Source organism: Fragaria vesca, linkage group LG4, assembly GCF_000184155.1.
Source record: "Fragaria vesca subsp. vesca linkage group LG4, FraVesHawaii_1.0, whole genome shotgun sequence".
Lineage (NCBI taxonomy): Eukaryota > Viridiplantae > Streptophyta > Magnoliopsida > Rosales > Rosaceae > Fragaria > Fragaria vesca.
In genome coordinates this window covers 8,215,157-8,220,160 of record NC_020494.1, presented here as the reverse complement: position 1 = coordinate 8,220,160, position 5,004 = coordinate 8,215,157, and the positions used below count along the sequence as shown (strand labels likewise).

At 37.9% G+C, this 5,004-nt stretch overlaps 1 non-coding gene across 2 annotated transcripts; it reads left to right on the top strand.

The window, feature by feature from the left end:
- The first annotated feature begins 702 nt into the window (after positions 1-702).
- LOC101296086 lies at positions 703-3,307 on the top strand. Of its 2 annotated transcripts, XR_184458.1 has the most exons (3): positions 703-1,005; positions 2,632-2,838; positions 2,956-3,307. It is a non-coding gene; the product is annotated as an uncharacterized LOC101296086 (transcript). The 2 variants fall into 2 exon arrangements; XR_184459.1 differs by lacking the exon at positions 703-1,005 and having other exon boundaries at positions 2,146-2,838.
- Positions 3,308-5,004: the final 1,697 nt, after the last annotated feature.

Below are 5,004 nucleotides of genomic sequence, written 5' to 3'. Positions count from 1 at the left end.
GCGGTTTTTGTCTGATTCTATCATTTTAACATTAAGTTCAAGTGTGGGGTGAGGTTTGTATAAACCTTTCTCTTTTTTTGTTGTTGTTGTCCTATTTTTAATTTTTTTTTTTCTTCTTTGTGTTTCTTATGAAATTGAGTGATTATGTATCTTCCTTGACTAATCCCGATGATGAATATGTCCACATTTGAGTTGAATGAAAGAGTGAGCATGTTTTAGGTCACTTGAGTTCAATCATTGGTTAGTGACTTTCACAGATTATGCTTTTGTAGTGTATGCACATGGTCTACTTACTTCAATTGGTTAGATTTGAAAGAGCATATCTAGACTTGTATGAGACTTGCATGACCTATTGTGAGATATTTTGAGCCTTATAATGTGAACATGCATTTTTCATGTCACTTGTTCTTTATGTGTGCAAATTTCAATTGGTGTGCATCTTTAGAACTTATTTTAGACCTCTCGAGGTTTTGTATCAAATTTGTGATGTTTTGGAGACGACGGAGGCACTAGATTAGCACCATGGCCAAACTAATCCTAATCCTATCAAACACTAATCTTTAGGTTAGGTTAACCCCTTTTGCGCCTAACATTTTTAACATTTTTATTTGTTAACCCATATTTACTCTATCCCTTAGCTTAAACACTATGGTGAAGCAATGATACTGACTTCTTATTTTTCAAGTACGAGGAAGTGCGTAAAAAAAAAAGTTTAAATAGTTGGAAAAAAAAAAAAAAAAAAAACCAAAAAAGACTCAAAGTCGGGAAGAGTTTTTTCTAAAGTCTCCGCGTTCTACCCGTTGATCTCATGAGCGCCCACCTCATTGTTGGTCCGTCGCGTGTCTTCCTCACAGAGACAAAGCGAGGAGGGTTTTTTTGGGGCTTTGCTTATCTTCAGAACTTGATTGCCCTGCTCAATCCACCGCTGGGTTCTGCTGATTTTGTGTGACACAGGTTAGGCGGAAACTGCACCAAAGGACGCTTCTTCAGTTTGTTCAGTTCCAGGTCAGTCTCTTCAATCTTTGACTATGAATTTTTACAGTTTGAGTTTTGAGTAATTGGTTTTCAATTAATGTTTTCTTTTGTACAGTTTTTATCCAATCGATTAAACCTTTAGATGGCTGGTTTCGGTTTGCATGTTTGAATGTTTGTCTTTGAGATTTTCCCAACTTTCATCAATATATGTGTCGTTTATAATTCTCTCATCAGCTACTGGAATACTGGAGTTCAGATTCCCCCAACGCTTTCCGGGACGGCCCTCCCTTTCCATTGTTGTTTATGCAAATAGGCAAATAGCTCAAGTTATAAGTCCAGGGAAACTTATCAGGGGGTTCATTTCAAATCTTGAGTTTTCATCAATCAATGTATGCTTTGGTGTGAAAATATTTAATCACTAGAGCCATTGGTGTGTTTGTTATACTTTTGATAACATTGCAGACTTGCACCAGAAAAATTGTCATCATGGTCAATGTCAATCCATTGCAAACTCTCTTACGTCTCTATGATGCTTCTGTGAAACAGGTGCCATTTGGAAGACTGGCCTCCACAATTTTGCAATAGTTGATGCTGCATACATATGTGTTTCTCCACATTTCACCAATACATGCACAATAGGGAATATTTTTTCTTAATTTTTTTTTTTTTATTTCTTCATTGCGCCAATTTATTCTCTCTTTCTACTACAAAACTACCCCCAATGTATTGCTTGCTAAATATAGGTGGTCATTGTGAAAATAAATAACTGCGTTCTCACACATAGCTTTCTCTTGGTGTAAATTGAGTAGTGGAGTGTGAAAAGTACATTATTGTGTGTTCAACTTGAGAAAGTTGTCTTACATAAATATAAGATTTGGAATCACGGGCCAAAAGAACTGATCTTAACATATTGAATATGTTGCCTACATTGGCTTTCATATGCATTAACTATATATAAACCGTTTATCTTGGCTGTAAACGGTTTTACGTCCGCAGAGAAGCTGCTTCTCTTTAATTTTTTTTNTTTTTGGGAGCAATGAGTTGAGGGATACATGACAATTAGTATACTTTGAAAGTGTATAGTACATTTGAGAGGAACGGCCATTAGTGTTAATATGTTCTTCTTAGAATGCCTTGGCTGAGACATGCAATATCTAGATTAGTCATAATGATTGGTTGGACTGTTTTGCAATCATGTCATTATCCAGGTTGTATTTCTACAGTTCTGTAACTGAAGGTGGACTTTTGACAACATAAATGAAATTGTCACATCCCAGTGTTTAGATGAGTTTCAAATTCTTCTGTAACTAATGCGCATTGTCAGAACAGTAAATGGATTATCACTTCCTATCCAATTTGTGACTATTCTATTTTCGGCTAGAGCAGATGATTGACTAACCTGCAATGCTCGATTTGAGGTAATCAAACACTAAAAGAACTCTGATTTGATTTTGGAGAACTGAGGTGGATAGTTTTATATGACATTGTTTAAATTGCTGCAGAAATTTTTACCTGTAACTTTTCAAATCTCAAGATGATTTTTCAACTTTTTCAGTGATGAAATTGTTGAATCGACGTTTAATGTACCTTATTTTGCGTTCACTGACCAACTTGATTGACATAATGTTAACTAGGATCTATTAATTTTGTGATCAGACCCTAAGTGATCAGCTACATACAGTCTTTTGACAACAAGAGCAGAGGAGGCAAAACATGGTGTGATGAGGACCTTGTGGGCAGGCTTCTTTACCCAGCGAGGGTCGTCAGTCTAGCAGAGGTCCATTCAGTGGTTAAGCTCGCCTTGAGAAGTTTGATCCGCTCCAGGACATGGATGTCATAGTCACTTCCATTGAAATCAACAATGTAAGCAACTCAGACAAAGAAATTTATCTCAGTGTACATGTATAGAGTGGGGCACTTGATAAAGGTGTTGGTAGCCTTTTGAGAACTTGATAAAATTTATATTTCGACATTCTGCAGGAAGCTATATATGATGCTGCCACACCAATTCTAAAGCAATATTTGGGGCGCCATGTGTGGACGGAAGAGGACAAGCCGAGATATACATAATTCCCCTACATGGCAGGTCAAAGGAGAACCGGGTGCAAGGATCATGAAAGTCTCATTTTTTTTAAAGGGTCAAAGCCAACAGTTGAAAGATTTTGAATCAATGGCCAAAAGAACTGATCATAACATATTGAATCTGTTGCCTACATTGGCTTCTATATGCATTTGTTTCCTTCCAAAGTCTCTTTGTAAGCTTGCGAATCCTTCCAACTATAGAGCGACTGTTATCAGTTAGTTGTAATCGAGAACATCACACTGCATTTCCATAATAAAATCTATGACCAATAGCATTTTTTGTGCGGACAATGACGTTTTTGATGCTCTCCTTTTGTTTAATTATGAGACTGTCAATGTTATCACTTGCTCTTCCATCCTCATCCAAACAGTGTCAAACTCTTAACCCTTCACAACAGCGATCTTTGATATAACCTAGAAGGTGCAGAAGTCCCCGCAGCAGCGCGCGGGCATTCTTCCTCATACTTGTATAATTATACTTGCATGGGTCATAGCCCAGACTTCGAGCATGTTTCAGTTGCTCTCCACACCCAGCAAGTTTCTCAGAGCACCCAATTACGAGGAAGCTCACCTGAGATTCTGAAATTCGCTCTATCTCCAATTGACACTAGTTGTCTTCTCGATCGCAGTCACGCACGAGCGAAATGATCACCAAAGCATACAAACCCAATCGGAACAAGAATTTAGAGCCCAGCGCTCATACTCTCTTATTCTCTTTACTAATTCTCTTTATTATGAATTTGCAGCTATAAAGGCAACTTCTTACACATTTGTTGAGCCCAGAAACCCAGAATTCTGCTTTGGGCACCCATTAAATATGCTATGGCAACGCTCGCTCGAGAAAACTTCATTTGCCTCACGCTCAGCCGTGCTCAATATTGAGCCATCATTAGTTGACCCGTTCGGGACCAACCCCATGCGGACAGACTAACTTCACCAACTGCAATTCACAAGCAAAGGAGGAGCTTCCACCTATTCACATGGCCACAATTATATGATTATTGACTCAGGCTCGTGTTAACCTTGGTTTGAAAAGTCAAACATGCACGAAGCAAAGCTGGCAACACTCACATGTTTGCCATGCAAATTGAATGATAAGCTCCACATGAAGACAAGCTCCACCGTGCGCAACTCCAAAACAACGCAGCATATACAATTCTTTTGTAGAATGAGTAGAGAACAAAAGTAACACTAAGACAGACAGAAGTCACTTCACATTTGCCTCGACCCAAAAATAAAAAGAATCGCGCCTCTGCTCTAAGGGCACGTTTACTAAACCGTAAAGAGATTAAGAAGGAATAAGGGAGAGAAGGAATGGGAGAGAAGAGGAATGTCACATTCCTCTGTTTACTTATCATCCAGAATCGGAATCACTACCAAGGTTGATTCATATTCATGTGTTTACTAATATATAGGAATCGGAATCATGATAAGGTCGATTACAAAAACACCCTTGAATATGACTAAACATTTGAACTTCTGTTGTTGGGTGCTATCTCGTTGATATACAACAAGAAGCCACTAGTAAGTTTGGTCTCTGGTATATTTGCCACGGATCAATAGTTTTCAACAAAAGTTTGAGACTTAATTTATCTATAAACTATATTGGTTTTGGATCCCTTGCTTTCTGTGTTGTCAGTGTTGTGCATATCAGCAGGGGATCATGAAACAATCAACACCAACTACCACAGCAGAAACAAGACTTTTCAATCCAGCTATAAACCTAAACACATTCATTTGTTCTTTATGCAAATTCAGTTGTAAAATCTATTAGGACTGCTTAAGCACTAACCAACTGCAAGCTGCTCCTTAGATACTTCAAATCATCATCATTGACATCATCAAGCAAGTTGTTGTGGAACTCATCCTATAGCAGTATAAAACATATTATTTTTCTACAATTAGAAACACACAAATATGATTAGCCACAAACCAACTAGAACAGAA